Source organism: Aegilops tauschii, chromosome 3 (genome assembly GCF_002575655.3).
Source record: "Aegilops tauschii subsp. strangulata cultivar AL8/78 chromosome 3, Aet v6.0, whole genome shotgun sequence".
NCBI classification, from domain to species: Eukaryota; Viridiplantae; Streptophyta; class Magnoliopsida; order Poales; family Poaceae; genus Aegilops; species Aegilops tauschii.
The window spans coordinates 183,003,509-183,023,623 of NC_053037.3; positions in this window are offsets into that span (position 1 = coordinate 183,003,509).

The following is a 20,115-nucleotide window of genomic DNA, read 5'->3' on the forward strand; positions in this document are numbered from 1 at the left end:
AAAGGTGCTAACAAAATGTGCAAGCTCCAGCGATCCATTTATGGACTGGTGCAAGCCTCTCGGAGTTGGAATATACGCTTTGATAGTGTGATCAAAGCATATGGTTTTATACAGACTTTTGGAGAAGCTTGTATTTACAAGAAAGTGAGTGGGAGCTCTGTAGCATTTCTGATATTATATGTGGATGACATATTGTTGACCGGAAATGATACTGAATTTCTGAATAGCATAAAAGGATACTTGAATAAGAATTTTTCAATGAAAGACCTCGGTGAAGCTGCTTATATATTGGGCATCAAGATCTATAGAGATAGATCAAGACGCTTAATTGGACTTTCACAAAGCACATACCTTGATAAAGTTTTGAAAAATTTCAAAATGGATCAAGCAAAGAAAGGGTTCTTGCCTGTGTTACAAGGTGTGAAGTTGAGTCAGACTCAATGCCCGATCACTTCAGAAGATAGAGAGAAAATGAAAGTCATTCCCTATGCTTCAGCCATAGGCTCTATCATGTATGCAATGCTGTGTACCAGACCTGATGTGTGCCTTGCTATCAGTTTAGCAGGGAGGTACCAAAGTAATCCAGGAGTGGATCATTGGACAGCGGTCAAGAACATCCTGAAATACCTGAAAATGACTAAGGATATGTTTCTCGTTTATGGAGGTGACAAAGAGCTCGTCGTAAACGGTTACGTCGATGCAAGCTTTGACACTGATCCGGATGACTCTAAGTCACAAACCGGATACATGTTTATATTGAACGGTGGAGCTGTCGGTTGGTGCAGTTCTAAGCAAAGCGTCGTGGCGGGATCTACGTGTGAAGCGGAGTACATAACTGCTTTGGAAGCAGCAAATGAAGGAGTCTGGATGAAGGAGTTCATATCCGATCTAGGTGTCATACCTAGTGCATCGAGTCCAATGAAAATCTTTTGTGACAATACTGGTGCAATTGCCTTGGCAAAGGAATCCAGATTTCACAAGAGAACCAAGCACATCAAGAGATGCTTCAATTCCATCCGCGATCAAGTCAAGGAGGAAGACATAGAGATTTGCAAGATACATACGGATCTGAATATTGCATACCCGTTGACTAAGCCTCTCTCACGAGCAAAACATGATCAACACCAAGACTCCATGGGTTTTAGAATCATTACTGTGTAATCTAGATTATTGACTCTAGTGCAAGTGGGAGACTGAAGGAAATATGCCCTAGAGGCAATAATAAAGTTGTTATTTATATTTCCTTATATCATGATAAATGTTTATTATTCATGCTAGAATTGTATAACCAGAAACTTAGTACATGTGTGGATACATAGACAAACATAGTGTCTCTAGTATGCCTCTACTTGACTAGATCGTTAAGGTTAATTTTCCTAGCCATAGACATGTGTTGTCATTTGATGAACGGGATCACATCATTAGAGAATGATGTGATGGACAAGACCCATCCGTTAGCTTAGCACTATGATCGTTTAGTTTATTGCTATTTCTTTCTTCATGACTTATACATGTTCCTATGACTATGAGATTATGCAACTCCCGAATACCGGAGGAACACTTAGTGTGCTATCAAACGTCACAACGTAACTGGGTGATTATAAAGATGCTCTACAGGTGTCTCCCATGGTGTTTATTGAGTTGGCATAGATCGAGATTAGGATTTGTCACTCCGTGTATCGGAGAGGTATCTCTAGGCCCTCTCGGTAATGCACATCACTATGAGCCTTGCAAGCAATGTGACTAATGATTTAGTCACGGGATGATACATTACAGAACGAGTAAAGAGACTTGTCGGTAACGAGATTGAACTAGGTACGATGATACCGACGATCGAATCTCGGGCTAGTAACATACCGATGACAAAGGGAACAACGTATGTTGTTATGCGATTTGACCGATAAAGATCTTCGTAGAATATGTGGGAGCCAATATGAGAATCCAGGTTCCTCTATTGGTTATTGACCGAAGAGGTGTCTCAGTCATGTCTTGCTACCTCTTGAGCACAGCGTTGGTTTTCCCTTGAAGAGGGAAGGGTGATGCAGTAAAGTAGCATAAGTATTTCCCTCGGTTTTTGAGAACCAAGGTATCAATCCAGTAGGAGATCACGCACAAGTCTCGCGCACCTACACAAACAAATAAGAACCTCGCAACCAACGCGAAAAAGGGGTTGTCAATCCCTTCAAGGTCACTTACGAGAGTGAGATCTGATAGATATGATAAGATAATATTTTTGGTATTTTTATGATAAAGAAGCAAAGTAAAATAAAAGGCAACAAAAATAGCTAAGTGTTGGAAGATTAATATGATGGAGAATAGACCCGGGGGCCATAGGTTTCACTAGTGGCTTCTCTCAAGAGCATAAGTATTATGGTGGGTGAACAAATTACTGTCGAGCAATTGATAGAATTGAGCATAGTTATGAGAATATCTAGGTATGATCATGTATATAGGCATCACGTCCGTAACAAGTAGACCGAAACGATTCTGCATCTACTAATATTACTCCACACATCGACCGCTAGCCAGCATGCATCTAGAGTATTAAGTTCATAAGAACGGAGTAACGCTTTAAGCAAGATGACATGATGTAGAGGGATAAACTCATGCAATATGATATAAACCCCATCTAGTTATCCTCGATGGCAACAATACAATACGTGCCTTGTTGCCCCTGCTGTCACTGGGAAAGGACACCGCAAGATTGAACCCAAAGCTAAGCACTTCTCCCATTGCAAGAAAGATCAATCTAGTAGGCCAAACCAAACTGATAATTCAAAGAGACTTGCAAAGATAACCAATCATACATAAAAGAATTCAGAGAAGATTCAAATATTGTTCATAGATAATCTTGATCATAAACCCACAATTCATCGGTCTCGACAAACACACCGCAAAAGAAGAGTTACATCAAATAGATCTCCAAGAGAATCGAGGAGAACTTTGTATTGAGATCCAAAGAGAGATAAGAAGCCATCTAGCTAATAACTATGGACCTGAAGGTCTGAGGTGAACTACTCACACATCATCGGAGAGGCTATGGTGTTGATGTAGAAGCCCTCCGTGATCAATGCCCCCTCCGGCAGGACGCCGGAAAAGGCCCCAAGATGGGATCTCACGGGTACAGAAGGTTGCGGCGGTGGAGCTAGGTTTTCGTGGATGCCTCTGATGGTTTGGGGGTACGTAGGTATATATAGGAGGAAGAAGTACGTCGGTGGAGCAACATGGGCCCCACGAGGGTGGAGGGCGCGCCTGGGGGGGTGTAGGCGCGCCCCCCTGCCTCGTGCTCTCCATGTTGATTGCTTTACGTAGACTCCAAGTCCTCCGGATCACGTTTGTTCCGAAAATCACGTTCCCGAAGGTTTCATTCCGGTTGGACTCCGTTTGATATTCTTTTTCTGCGAAACACTGAAATAGGACAAAAAAACACAACAATTTGGGCTGGGCCTCCGCTTAATAGGTTAATGTAACATCCCAAAATTCTAAATTTTGGAATGTTATATTAAATAGATAGTTTTGATTGATTGTTTGGTCGTTGTGTGATTGATTGACTGAAAGCGAGTGAAATTTGAAACTTTTTGAAAGTTAAATGAGAGGGAATAAAAGGACTTTCCCAAACTTTCCTTTTTATGATCTCCATGAATTCAAATACTTTTCATCACAAAACCCTGGAGAGAAGATGACATGACTTCTTTCATTTATTTAAATGAAAAGGGGTGTTGAAAATATTTGAATTTCATTTGAAAATATTTCCAACCCAGAAACTTTATGCAACTCAATGATTTTCACGAGCGAAGATAAAACGACTTCTTCAAAACATATGAAATATGAGTTGGGAGTTTCAAAGAATTAAATTCAAAGTCCCATTGAATTTATTCTCAATTTGGAGTTATTTGGCTTTTATTCAAATTATTTTTCTCCAAAAATAAAATACATGGAAATTAGGGTAAAATGATTCCCTACATCAGAAAATTGGAGAGAAATAAATTTGAAATCATTTTGGTATTTTAAAAATTATTTTTATTGGGTTTTATTGTAGCAGTAGCACTCTTTGCTTTATTTAAATTTGTGTGGATTTTATTTGACTTTACAAAATGTTCATCTTGTAGAAAATCTTTTTCTGAAAATTTTGATATATTATATGCCTATATAATATTTTTATTTATTTGGTTTTATTGTTTTATCTGTCTAAAAAAATCTTTATTTTAAAAAAACTTCCTCTTCGCCCACTGGGCCGGCCCAGCTCCCTGCCAGGCCGTGGCCCAGCCCGCTCGTCTCCCGCTCGTCCCCGAGCTCGGCTCGGAGTCCGCCGCCCGCATGCCAGCGCCGCCGCCGTGTCCATCGCGGACACCGCGCCCCGCCGCCTTTGCCTTGCCCCGCCTCCACGCCTCGCCTCCCCTTAAATATCGGGCCCCTCGAGCGTCGCGACGCCTTGAGCCGCCGCCGCCCTCACATCTCGCCGCCGCGCCGCCGCACTTCCCCGTCGTCGAGAGCCGCATCCGCCGCCGTCGCCTCGCCTAGGCTGCCCTGCGCCGACTGCTGTCGCTGCCGCGCCGCCCTGCGCCGCTAGCGCCGTCGCCGCCGAGCCCGCCGCCTCCGGAGCTGCTGCCCACCGTCGCAGGAGATCGCCGGAACCGCCCGCCGCCCGATCCGCCGCCCGACCCGCCGGTTTCTTCCGGTCCGGTATAAAACCGTCCCCGGTTCGCCGGTTTTTCTTTAGGTTTAGGTTTTCTTCGGTTTTGTTTAAAACTGTTTTTTTAATATTTTAGTTAAGTAACGAACGTTTTCTATTTAGGAAGTTTTAGTGAATGTTTTCGTTCTATAGATCTGTTTAGCGAACGTTCGTTCGGTAGAATTTTTCTTTTTCTTTTTAATTTCGGCCAGGGACCCATCCGTGAATATTTATATTTACAGATTAGCCCCTGGTTTTCAAACGACCAGATCTTTTTACTCGTTTATCCAAATCCAACGAAACCAACGCCCAGTTCTTCGTTATGATCCCCTCTATCCAGTAAAACAACTTAAACATGTTTTTGAAAATTTAAAATTTGTTTTTAAACAGATTTGAATTTGAATCTTCTTTTGATCATAACTTGAGTTTTATAACTCCGTTTTAGTTGATTCTTTTTGCTATTCGAAGCCCTTGACCTAAACTTTCTAATAAGGCCAAATTCACCTAATTTTGGTACTGTTAGAAATTGTTTTATGTTGCAAGAGTTATTTGCTTGGTTTTGATGTTTTCCAAATTGTTTCTTCGTTCTTTCCGATCTTTTGAGTGACTGCTTATGTGTGGTTACTATTGCTTGCTTACGATAGATTGACCGGAGTGTGACGAGTAGAACTATCAAGAGTTTTGAGTGTGAATCATCTTCATCAACAGTACAGGCAAGTTTAAACTTTGATCACACTTTTCATTACCTAGTTTTTTATGCATTAGTTTCACCCTCAAACATTGCATGGTTAGGAATTGATAACTTGTGGGTATTGGGAAGTAGTTGATGAGGTAGGAACCTATTGCCCTGCATTCAAACCTTGGGAGTTACTTTCACATTGCTTACATTGTTATGCTATGCTCGTAGACGTGGATTGGGTTTGAGTGTACCCATGACAGTTGTGAGATTGTTAATTAATGGTTAACTTAAGGTGGCAACTTTAATACACATCTGGGTGGATTGAGGCACCTGGGGTATCCAGTGATTGCCTGTATTTTTTGGAAATCCCGGGGTACCATGTGATTCTCCTATGGACTGCCACCCAGGCTCAAAGGGATCATAAGATTATTCATGCTAGAAACTTCCGTGTGCAGCCACAAGCCATTATGGGCTCTGGCATAGTTGAGTATGTTGTGTGACCTCTTTCAGTGGTAGGCTAGCAAATGTAGGGGATGTAGGTGGTACGGTCTACCCATCGAAAGAGTTAACGCTTCTGAAAGACTGTGTCTCGGTCATCCGTTTCTAAAACATCATGTAGTGCGAGAAATCCAACGGAGGAGATCGAGTCTTGTGGGGAAAAGTGCGCAAACCTCTGCATAGTGTACAAACTAATCATGGTTAGCCGTGTCCCCGGTTATGGACGTCTTGAGTATCTGGTTCTTGGATTATCATGTTGATCTCATCACTCTAAATTAATTTTGTTGGGTTGTTAATTACCTATAATTGGGATTGAGATGGGGTTTACCATTCTCAATGTTTTCAACAAACTTTGTAGTTAAATAAAAATATATTCCTTTGCAATAGGGAAAAATTGGCTTTTCGGAAAAACATTATAACCATAGAGCTTTCCACCAACCAAATATGCATGTACTGATAGTTATCATTCATCATTATCCTATGGTGTGAATTTGCCAGTACATTCAATGTACTGACCCTTTGTGGCTGCAACGTCTCATGTTGCAGGATTTTCTTATGACGAGTAAGTGATACGTTAGGGTTATGATTTCTACACTCAACTGTGCCGTTGGTGTTGATGGGAATCCACAGCCTTGTTGTTTCTTCCGCTTTATGGATAGAGGTAATAGTATTTACGTTACTTTATACATGTGATTTACCTCTGTTATAAATCCTCGAGTACTGTGTGTGTCAGCATACCGATCCAGGGATGACACTTAAGCACAGAGACTTGACCGTCTGAGGTCGGGTCGCTACAGTTAGTCCCAAAAATAATATAAAATTGTATAATAAAGCCCATTAAACATCCAAAACATAATATAATATAGCATGGAACAATAAAAAATTATAGATACGTTGGAGACATATCAAGCATCCCCAAGCTTAATTCCTACTCGTCCTCGAGTAGGTAAATGATAAAAACAGAATTTTTGATGTGGAATGCTTCTTAGCATAATTTGCAATGTAATTCTCTTAATTGTGGTATGAATGTTCAGATCCGAAAGATTCAAGACAAAAGTTTAATATTGACATAAAAATAATAATACTTCAAGCATACTAACTAAGCAATTATGTCTTCTCAAAATAACATGGCCAAAGAAAGTTATCCCTACAAAATCATATAGTCTGGCTATGCTCTATCTTCATCACACAAAGTATTTAATCATGCACAACCCCGATGACAAGCCAAGCAATTGTTTCATACTTTTGGTGTTCTCAAACTTTTCAATCTTCACGCAATACATGACCGTGAGCCATGGACATAGCACCATATGTGGAATAGAATGGTGGTTGTGGAGAGGACAAAAAGGAGAAGATAGTCTCACATCAACTAGGCGTATCAACGGGCTATGGAGATTCCCATTAATAGATATCAATGTGAGTGGGTAGGGATTGCCATGCAACAGATGCACTAGAGCTATAAGTATATGAAAGCTCAACAAAAGAAACTAAGTGGGTGTGCATCCAACTCGCTTGCTCACGAAGACCTAGGGCATTTTGAGGAAGCCCATCATTGGAATATACAAGCCAAGTTCTATAATGAAAAATTCCCACTAGTATATGAAAAGTGATAACATAGGAGACTCTCTATCATGAAGATCATGGTGCCACTTTGAAGCACAAGTGTGGTAAAAGGATAGTAGCATTGTCCCTTCTCTCTTTTTCTCTCATTTTTTTGTTTGGCCTTTTCTCTTTTTTTTATGGCCTTTCTTCTTTTTTTATTTAGTCCGGAGTCTCATCCCGACTTATGGGGGAATCATAGTCTCCATCATCCTTTCCTCACCTGGGACAATGCTCTAATAATGATGATCATCACACTTTTATTTTCTTTACAACTCAAGAATTATAACTCAAAACTTAGAACAAAATATGACTCTATGTGGATGCCTCCGGTGGTGTACCGGGATATGCAATGAATCAAGAGTGACATGTATGAAAGAATTATGAACAGTGGCTTTGCCACAAATACGTTGTCAACTACATGATCATGCAAAGCAATATGACAATGATGAAGCGTGTCATAGTAGACGGAACGGTGGTAAGTTGCATGGCAATATATCTCGGAATGGCTATGGAAATGCCATGATAGGTAGGTATGGTGGCTGTTTTGAGGAAGGTATATGGTGGGTGTATGATGCCGGCGAAAAGTGCGCGGTATTAGAGAGGCTAGCAATGGTGGAAGGATGAGAGTGCGTATAATCCATGGACTCAACATTATTCATAAAGAACTCATATACTTGTTGCAAAAATCTACAAGTTATCAAAGCAAAGTATTATGATCATGCTCCTAGGGGGATAGATTGGTAGGAAAAGACCATCGCTCGTCCCCGACCGCCACTCATAAGGGAGACAATCAATAAATAAATCATGCTCCGACTTCATCACATAACGGTTCACCATACGTGCATGCTACGGGAATCACAAACTTTAACACAAGTATTTCTCAAATTCACAACTACTCAACTAGCATGACTCTAATATCACCATCTTCATATCTCAAAACAATTATCAAGCATCAAACTTCTCATAGTATTCATCACACTCATAAGAAGTTTTTTACTAATCTTAGATGCCTATCATAATTAAAGCAAATTACGATGCTGTTTTGTAGGACTCTCAAAATAATATAAGTGAAGCATGAGAGAACAATAGTTTCTATAAAACAAATCCACCACCGTGCTCTAAAAGATATAAGTGAAGCACTAGAGCAAAAACTATATAGCTCCAAAGATATAAGTGAAGCACATAGAGCATTCTAATAAATTCCGAATCATGTGTGTGTCTCTCAAAAGGTGTGTACAGCAAGGATGATTGTGGAAAACTAACAAACAAAGACTCAAATCATAAAATACGCTCCAAGCAAAACACATATCATGTGGTGAATAAAAATATAGCTCCAAGTAAAGTTACCGATGGACGAAGACGAAAGAGGGGATGCCTTCCGGGGCATCCCCAAGCTTTGGCTTTTTGGTGTCCTTATATTATCTTGGGGTGCCATGGGAATCCCCAAGCTTAGGCTCTTGCCACTCCTTGTTCCATAATCCATCAAATCTTTTACCCAAAACTTGAAAACTTCACAACAGAAAACTCAACAGAAAATCTCGTGAGCTCCGTTAGCGAAAGAAAACAAAACACCCCTTCAAGGTACTGTATTGAACTCATTCTTTATTTATATTGGTGTTAAACCTACTGTATTCCAACTTCTCTATGGTTTATAAATTATTTTACTAGCCATAGATTCATCAAAATAAGCAAACAACACACGAAAAACAGAATCTGTCAAAAATAGAATAGTCTGTAGTAATCTGTAACTAACGCAAACTTCTGGAACTCAAAAAATTCTGCAAAAATAGGACGACCTAGAAAATTTGTTTATTGATATACTTAAATTGTAATCAATATTTTATCACCTTCTAGTGATTTTTAACAAATTTTTTCGTGAACAGAAAGTTTCTGGAATTTTCAGCAAGATCAAATAACTATTATCCAAGAAGATCCTATAGGTTTAACTTGGCACAAACACTAATTAAAACACAAAAACAAATCTAACCAGAGGCTAGATCAAAGATTTATTCCTAAACAGAAGCAAAAATAAAAAAAACTAAAATAAAATTGGGTTGCCTTCCAACAAGCGCGATCGTTTAATGCCCCTAGCTAGGCATAAAAGCAAGGATAGATCTAGGTATTGCCATCTTTGGTTGGCAATCCATAAGTGGCTCTCATAATAGATTCATAAGGTAATTTTATTTTATTTCTAGGGAAGTGTTCCATGCCTTTCCTTAACGGAAATTAGAATCTAATATTCCCTTCCTTCATATCAATAATTGCACCAATCGTTCTAAGGAAAGTTCTACCAAGAATAATAGGACATGGAGGATTGCAATCTATATCAAGAACAATAAAATCTCCAGGCACATAGTTCCTATTTGCAACAATAAGAACATCATTAATTCTTCCCATAGGTTTCTTAATAGTGGAATCCTCAAGGTGCAAGTTTAAAGAGCAATCATCAAATTCATGGAAAACTAACAAATCGCACAAAGTTTTTGGAATCGTGGAGACACTAGCACCCAAATCACACAAAGCATAGCATTCATGATATTTAATTTTAATTTTAATAGTAGGTTACCACTCATCATAAAGTTTTCTAGGGATAGAAACTTCCAACTCAAGTTTTTCTTCATAAGATTGCATCAAAGCATCAATGATATGTTTAGTAAAAGCTTTATTTTGACTATAAGCATGCGGAGAATTTAGCACGGATTGCAACAAGGAAATACAATATATCAAAGAGCAATTGTCATAATTAAATTCCTTGAAATCCAAAATAGTGGGTTCATTAATATCTAAAGTTTTAACTTCTTCAATCCCACTTTTACCAACTTTATCATCAAGATCTAAAAACTCCGAATTTTTGGGACGCCTTCTACGTAAAGGTATCTCATATTCAGTCCCATCATTATCAAGATTCATATTGCAAAACAAAGATTTAATAGGGGACACATCAATAACTTTTAGATCTTCATCTTTATTTTCATAGAAATTTGAAGAACACGCTTTCACAAAGCAATCTTTCTTAGCACGCATCCTAGCGGTTCTTTCTTTGCACTCATCAATGGAAATTCTCATGGCTTTGAGAGACTCATTGATATCATGCTTAGATGGAATAGATCTAAGTTTCAAAGAATCAACATCAAGAGAAATTCTATCAACGTTCCTAGCCAATTCATCAACTTTAAGCAATTTTTCTTCAAGCAAAGCATTGAAATTCTTTTGTGAATTCATAAACTCCTTAACACTAGTCTCAAATTCAGAGGGCATCTTATTAAAATTTCCATAAGAATTGTTGTAGGAATTACCATAATTATTAAAGGAATTACTAGGGAACGGCCTAGGATTATAGTTTCCTCTATAGGCATTGTTACCAAAATTATTCCGACCAACAAAATTCACATCCATAGGTTCATTATTATTCTCAATCAAAGTAGACAAAGGCATATCATTAGTATCAGAAGAAACACTCTTAGTAGCAAATAATTTCATAAGTTCATCCATCTTTCCACTCAAAACATTAATTTCTTCTATCACATGCACTTTTTTATTAGTAGATCTTTCAGTGTGCCATTGAGAATAATTAACCATAATATTATCTAGGAGTTTAGTAGCTTCTCCTAAAGTGATTTCCATAAAAGTGCCTCCCGCAGCCGAATCTAAAAGATTTCTAGAAGCGAAATTCAATCTGGCATCAAAAATTTGTATAATCATCCACAAATTCAAACCATGCGTAGGGCAATTACGTATCATTAATTTCATCCTCTCCCAAGCTTGTGCAACATGTTCATGATCAAGTTGCTTAAAATTCATGATATCGTTTCTAAGAGAGATGATTTTAGCGGGAGGAAAATACTTAGAGAAAAAAGCATCTTTGCACTTATTCCATGAATCAATACTATTTTTAGGCAAAGACGAAAACCAAACTTTAGCACGATCTCTAAGCGAAAAAGGAAATAGCTTAAATTTAACAATATCATTGTCCACATCTTTCTTCTTTTGCATATCACACAAATCAACGAAGCTATTCCGATGGGTAGCGACATCTTCACTAGGAAGGCCGGCGAATTGATCTTTCATGACAAGATTCAACAAAGCAGCATTAATTTCACAAGATTCAGCATTGGTAAGAGGAGCAATCGGAGTGCTAAGAAAATCATTGTTGTTGGTATTGGTAAAGTCACACAATTTAGTATTATCTTGAGCCATCGTGACAAGCAAGCAATCTAACACACGAGCAAACAAGGAGCAAGCGAAAAATAGGCGAACGGAAAAGAGGGCGAATAAAACGGCAAGGGTGAAGTGGGGGAGAGGAAAACAAGAGGCAAATGGCAAATAATGTAATGCGAGGGATAAGAGTTTGTGATGGGTACTTGGTATGTCTTGACTTGACTTGACTTGGCTTGAATCTCCCCGGCAACGGTGCCAGAAATCCTTCTTGCTACCTCTTGAGCACTGCGTTGGTTTTCCCTTGAAGAGGAAAGGGTGATGCAGTAAAGTAGCGTAAGTATTTCCCTCAGTTTTTGAGAACAAAGGTATCAATCCAGTAGGAGATCACGCACAAGTCCCGCGCACCTACACAAACAAATAAGAACCTCGCAACCAACGCGAAAAAGGGGTTGTCAATCCCTCCACGGTCACTTACGAGAGTGGGATCTGATAGATATGAGAAGATAATATTTTTGGTATTTTTATGATAAAGATGCAAAGTAAAATAAACGACAATAAAAATAGCTAAGTGTTGGAAGATTAATATGATGGAGAATAGACCCGGGGGCCATAGGTTTCACTAGTGGCTTCTCTCAAGAGCATAAATATTACGGTGGGTGAACAAATTACTATCAAGCAATTGATAGAATTGAGCATAGTTATGAGAATCTCTAGGTATGATCATGTATATAGGCATCACGTCCGTAACAAGTAGGCCGAAATGATTTTGCATCTACTACTATTACTCCACACATCGACCGCTATCCAGCATGCATCTAGAGTATTAAGTTCATAAGAACGGAGTAACACTTTAAGCAAAATGACATGATGTAGAGGGATAAACTCATGCAATATGATATAAACCCCATCTTGTTATCCTCGATGGCAACAATACAATACGTGCCTCGCTGCCCCTGTTATCACTGGGAAAGGACACCGCAAGATTGAACCCAAAGCTAAGACTTCTCCCATTGCAAGAAAGATCAATCTAGTAGGCCAAACCAAACTGATAATTCGAAGAGACTTGCAAAGATAACCAATCATACATAAAATAATTCAGAGAAGATTCAAATATTGTTCATAGATAATCTTGATCATAAACCCACAATTCATCGGTCTCGACAAACACACCGCAAAAGAAGAGTTACATCAAATAGATCTCCAAGAGAATCGAGGAGAACTTTGTATTGAGATCCAAAGAGAGAGAAGAAGCCATCTAGCTAATAACTATGGACCCGAAGGTCTGAGGTAAACTACTCACACATCATCGGAGAGGCTATGGTGTTGATGTAGAAGCCCTCCGTGATCAATGCCCCCTCCGGCAGGACGCTAGAAAAGGCCCCAAGATGGGATCTCACGGGTATAGAAGGTTGCGGCGGTGGAACTAGGTTTTCGTGGATGCCTCTGATGGTTTGGGGTACGTAGGTATATATAGGAGAAAGATGTACGTCGGTGGAGCAACATGGGCCCCACGAGGGTGGAGGGCGCGCCTGGGAGGGGGAGGGGGGGTAGGCGCGCCCCCAGCCTCGTGCTCTCCATGGTGATTGCTTTACGTAGACTCCAAGTCCTCTGGATCATGTTTGTTCTGAAAATCACGTTCCCGAAGGTTTCATTCCGTTTGGACTCCGTTTGATATTCTTTTTCTGCGAAACACTGAAATAGGCAAAAAAATAGCAATTTGGGCCGGGCCTCCGGTTAATAGGTTAGTCCCAAAAAATAATATAAAAGTGTATAATAAAGCCCATTAAACATCCAAAACAGAATATAATATAGCATGGAACAATCAAAAATTATAGATACGTTGGAGACGTATCATGTCTGCATAGTTCTCGAACCCGTAGGGTCCGCACGCTTAACGTTCGATGACGATTTGTATTATGAGTTATGTGATTTGATGTACCGAAGTTTGTTTGGAGTCCCGGATGAGAACACAGACATGACGAGGAGTCTCAAAATGGTCGAGACATAAAGATTGATATATTGGACCGTGTTATTCGAACACCGGAAGTGTTCCGAGTAGTTTCGGGTAAAAAGGAGTGCGGGGGGGGGGGGGCTTACCGGAACCCCCCGGAGGAACTAATGATCCACCATGGGCCTTATTGGAGAGAGAGGAGGGCAGCCAGGGCAGGCCGCGCGCCCCCCCTTAGCAGTCCGAATTGGACAAGGGAAGGGGGGGCGGCGCCCCCTTTCCTACTCTCTCTCCCTCTTCTTCCTTCCCCCTCTCTCCCTTTTGGTGGAATCCTACTAGGACTAGGAGTCCTAGTAGGACTCCCCTCTTGGGCGCGCCCTAGGGGCCTGCTGGTCCTCCCATCCTCCCTCCTTTATATACGTGGGGAGGGTGGCACCCTAGAACACACAAGTTGATCTTTTAGCCGTGTACGGTGCCCCCCTCCACAGTTACACACCTCGGTCATCTCGTCGTAGTGTTAGGCGAAGCCCCGCATCGGTAACTTCATCATCACCGTCGCCATGCCGTCGTGCTAACGGAACTCTCCCTCGGCCTCAACTGGATCAAGAGTTCGAGGGACGTCATCGAGCTGAACGTGTGCTGATCGCGGAGGTGTCGTGCGTTTGGTACTTGGATCGGTTGGATCGCGAAGACGCTCGACTACATCAACCACGTTATTAAACGCTTCCGCCTTAGGTCTACAAGGGTACGTGGACACACTCTCCCCGCTCGTTGTTATGCTTCTCCTAGATAGATCTTGCGTGATCGTAGGAAATTTTTTGAAATACTGCGTTCCCCAACACTAAGGTCACTTAGTCCTCACCTAATCACTCTGGTAAGTCTTCAAGGTAGAGTTCCAAACCTTCACAGACTTCATTCACCCGCAATCCACAATGACTCTTGGATCCTCAGAATGCGACGCCTAACCGACTGGAAGATCACAGTCTTCAGGTGTAATGAGTCTTCATATCACGCGGACAGAAAGACTTCAGTGATGCCAAACACTCTTTGGGATCTTTGTGTTTTGGGCTTTGTCCTCGCAAGGATTCTCTCTCAAAGGATTTGGAGGTGGGTTGCTCTCAAATGACAAAAGCCGTGCACTAACTCTGAGCAGCCACCAATTTATGGTGTAGGAGGTGGGCTATTTATAGCCTGGAGGCAACCCGACATGTTATGTCCGAAATGACCCTGGGTCACTAAGGAACCGACACGTGTCCAATGGTCGGATTTCAAACACACGCGGTAGCTTGACTTGGGCTACACGCAAAGCTGACTCATCCAACTCGGGATAAGATTTTCTCTCATTATCTTCACTCGAAGACATAGGATTTTGGTTGAGCGTCACGTCATTCTTATGACTTTGCTCACCTGGAACACACTTGACAGTTCGGTGGTTCCTATGACTCAAGAAAGAAGAAAATGAAACTACGAAAGAAACTATGCTTCACACTCCATTGTCTTCAAGTGAATGTCTTCACACGTCATTATCTTCGACGTGAATGTCTTCACGAACCACCATTGTCTTCAGCGTCTTCATACAATTTTAGGGGTCATCTCTAATGAGTAAACCGAATCAATGAGGGACTTCTACCTGTGTTATCCTATGAAACTCACAAACACATTAGTCCCTCAACCACGATAGTCATCAATACTCCAAAACCAACTAGGGGTGGCACTAGATGCACTTACAATCTCCCCCATTTTGGTGATTGATGACAAACTGGTTGAAGTTTTCAATGGGGATAAAAATATGTGAAAGTTAAAGAACGTGGTCTTTGGCTTGATGAAGTTGAAAGGGCTCCCCCTGAAGATGTGCATATAAGTAATTTGCCTTTGAATGCAAATGCACATTGCAGGTTTTGCTTTGTGGAGATCTCCTTCTGTTCATGAAGTCAAATCATCATGCATACAAAAATGTATTAAAGATAATGGCATGCACAATGAAAAATGGGCGTCTTCGGAATGATTTCATGCGCGTAAGATAGGAATTCAACCACGCAGTTAAAAACATCAGAAAATGTATCAGACGTCCCATCTGGACTTAAGTGGTACAACTCAAAAACCAACAGTTCGCGTACGAGAGTTGCAAGACTTAGCAAAAAAATATAGCACCTGACCCATATGAACCCGCTTGAAGGCTATCAACCCATATGCTTCTCCTCCTTTTGTCGTCGAATGACCAAAAAGGAATGAACACATAGGATGTCTAAGTATTCTCCGGAGGTGTTGGTGAAGATGTTGGGGCAACCGGGTCGACGTTGGAGTTTGGCGGTGCAGTGGGGCCTGATGCAACATCGTGATGCATGATGTCTGCTAGACTATGTCGGTATTTCCCGAAAGAGGAAGGGATGATGCAACATAGCAACAGTAGGTATTTCCGTCAATGATGAGACCAAGGTTATCGAACCAGTAGGAGAACCAAGCAACAATACGTAAACAACACCTGCACAAAAATAACAAATACTCACAACCCGACGTATTAAAGGGGTTGTCAATCCCTTTCGGGTAATGGCGCCAAAAATTGGCAAACAGACGTGAGAGAGTAGTAATAATTTGATAGATAGATCTCGCTGGAACGCGAGATAAAATAAATTGCAGCAAGGTATTTTTGTATTTTTGGTTTAATAGATCTGGAAATAAAGGCAAATAAAATAGATCGCAAAGGCAAATATGATAAAGAAGGGACCCGGGGGCCGTAGATTTCACTAATGGCTTCTCTCGAGAAAAATAGCAAACGGTGGGTAAATGAATTACTGATGGGCAATTGATAGAACTTCAAATAATCATGACGATATCCAGGCAATGATCATTATATAGGCGTCACGTCCAAGATTAGTAGACCTACTCCTGCCTGCATCTACTACTATTACTCCAGACATTAACCGCTATCCTGCATGCATCTAGTGTATTAAGTTCATGAAAAAACGGAGTAATGCAATAAGAACGATGACATCATGTACACAAGATCTATTTATGTAGAAATAGACCCCATCTTGTTATCCTTAATAGCAACGATACATACGTGTCGGTTGCCCTTCTGTCACTGGGATCAAGCACCGTAAGATCGAAACCCATCACAAAGCACGTCTTCCCATTGCAAGATAAATAGATCAAGTTGGCCAAACAAAACCCAAATATCGGAGAAGAAATACGAGGCTATAAGCAATCATGCATATAAGAGATAAAAGAAGACTCAAATAACTTTCATGGATAAAAAGATAGATCTGATCATAAACTCAAAGTTCATCCAATCCCAACAAACACACCGCAAAAAGAATTACATCATATGGATCTCCAAGAGAACATTGTATTGAGAATCAAAAGAGAGAGAGAGAGGAAGCCATCTAGCTACTAACTACGGACCCGTAGGTCTACAAAGAACTACTCACGCATCATCGGAGAGGAACCAATAGACATGATGAACCCCTCTGTGATGGTGTCTAGATTGGATCTGGTGGTTCTGGAACTTGCGGCGACTGGAATTGATTTTTCGTCGACTCACCTAGGGTTTGTTGAATTTTAGGGTATTTATAGAGTAAAGAGGTGGTTCGGGAGGCACCCGAGGTGGGTTGTGCTCCCCTCGGAGCACCCCCAGGTGCTTCTTCGGCCCACTAGATGTCTTCTAGTCCATCAAAAGTCCAGAAAAAGTTTCGCTGTGTTTGGACTTCGTTTGGTATTGATTTCCCGTGATGTAAAAACATGCAGAAAGCAGCAACTGACACTTGGCACTATGTCAATAGGTTAGTACCAAAAAATGATATAAAATGACTATAAAACATCCAAGAATGATAATATAACAACATGGAACAATAAAAAATTATAGATACGTTGGAGACGTATCAGCATCCCCAAGTTTAATTCCTGCTCGTCCTTGAGTAGGTAAATGATAAAAACAAAAAAAAATGCGGAATGCTGCCTAACATGTCATCTCATATTCTTTCTTTGTAGCATGGACATTTGGGCTTTTATATGGTTCAAAACAATAGTCTAGTTTTGACATGAGGACTTAAATACTCAAGCATACCAACAAGCAACCATGCCTTTCAAAATATCAATGCTAAAATAAGTTATCCCTAGCATGTCAATGCTCAATTATTGACCCATTCATGAAACACACTCGCATACTAGCTACACCCAATGCTCAAGTACGATCATAGTGCCCCCTAGTTGGTGCTTTATAAGATAAAATGGAGACTCAAATTTAAAATAAAAATTGCATAAAGTAAAAGAAAGTCCCTTCACGGAGGGAAGTAGGGATTTGTAGAGGTGCCATAGCTCAAAGCGAAAAAGATAGAGATAAAAACATTTTGGGAGGCATGCTTTTCCTGTCAACGAGAATGATCGAGTAGTTCCCAATACTTTCCATGCTAGATATACCATAGGCAGTTCCCAAACAGAAATTAAATTTTATTCCTTTTTCAACCATACTTTCACTTTCCATGGCTAGTCGTATCCACGGGTGCCTTCCATACCAACACTTTCCAAGGAATTTATTATTTGACAACATAAAGTAAATTAATTTTTCATTTCGGGACCGAGGATCCCTAATACCTTTGCCTTACTCTCATGCAATGACAAGTGAATAAACACTCACCGTGAGAATAACATATCTAGCAGAAATATATTAGCCACCCCCTACCGGTTCAAGAGTGGTACGAGCACACAAAAGAGAAGTTTATTTTGAAAATTAGAGATGGCACATACAAATTTGCTTAGAACGGCAAAAGAATACCACATATAGGTAGGTATGGTGGACTCATGTGGCAAAACTAGTTTAAAGGATTTTAGATGCACAAGTAGTAATCATACTTAATGCAAAATGAAGGATAGCAAAAGATTGAGAAGCGACCAACCAAGAAACGAATAATCTCATAAGCGAGCATTGAGCATAATTAACACCGAATAATGCACCACAAGTAGGATGTAATTTCATTGCATACCTATTGACTTTCGTGCTTGCGTAGGGAATCACAAACCTTAACACCAATATACTTACTAAAGCATAATTACTCATCAACATGACTCACATATCACATCATCATATCTCAAAACTATTACAAGGAATCAAGTTTATTTTGTCCAATGATCTTCATGGAAGTTTTTATTATATCCTTCTTGGATATCTATCACTTTGGAACTAATTTTCATGTGTTTCTTTTGATAAGCTCAAACAAATATAAGTGAAGATCATGAGCATAATATTTCTTTCTCTCAAATTAATTTAAGTGAAGCAAGAGAGAATTTCTTAAAAAATTTACTAACTCTCAAATAAATCTAAGTGAATAAAGAGATCATTTCTTCAAAAATACTAAAGCACACCGTGCTCAAAAAGATATAAGTGAAGCACTAGAGCAATTCCATAGCTCATAAAGATTTAAGTGAAGCATAGAGAGCAATTCTAACAAGTCATGGCATAATTTTAGCTCTCTCAAACTAGTGTGTCTAGCAAGGATTCAAGACTTAAAACAAAAAGCAAAACAAGCAAAGACTCATATCATACAAGTCGCTCCAAGCAAAACTCATAGTAGTTGACGAATAAAAATATAGCTTCAAGTAAAATACAAGCTTAGTTTCTTGCTTCTCTTTGGATAATAGCTTGGGATGCCACAGGCATCCCCAAGCTTAGGCTCTTCTTACTCCTTATTCCTTCATCCATCGTAATATCACCCCAAACTTGAAAACTTCAATCACACAAAACTCAACAAAACCTTCGTGAGATCCGTTAGTATAAGAAAACAAATCACTACTATAAGTACTGTTGCAAACACATTCATATTTTATTCTTGCATTATATATACTATATTCCAACTTTTCTATGGCAAAAACTCTTCAAAGAAAACCATAGAATCATCAAAACAAGCACACAACGCAAAGAAAACAGAATCTGTCAAAAACAGAAAAGTCTGTAGCAATCTGAATATTTTGAATACTTCTAAAACTCCAAAAATTATGAAAAATTAGGACGACCTGAGCAATTAGTATATTAATCTTTTTCAAAAATAATTTTTATTTTATCAAGCTTCTGTTAAAAATGAAAATTATTTTCGTGAGCGCGAAAGTATCTGTTTTTCAGTATGATCAAACAACTATCACCCAAGAAGATCCTAAAGGCTTTGCTTGACACAAACACTAATTAAAACACAATAATAACAGTAGAATAATTGTGCAAATACTCAAGAACAGAAAGCAAAAGGCAAAAATTAATTTTATTCATTTGGTTGCCTCCCAACAAGCGCTATTGTTTCACGCCCCTAGCTAGGCATAAGGCACATATCTAAGTTTTGTCATCCATAGTTTTGGCAACTTTTGTAAGGGCTTTCTCAAACCCCGGAGGCTCTTTGCGCTTCCCTAAATTCTTAGGAAAAGAAACCATCTTTAGATCTAAAATATCCAGTCGCTTATTGCAGAGAGTGATCAAAGTATTCATGCCATCGATACTACCATTAGGATGTTTGAGGGGTTCGTTATATATTTGCAATTCAACCATATGTTTGTGCAAATCACCAAGTTTATCCAACA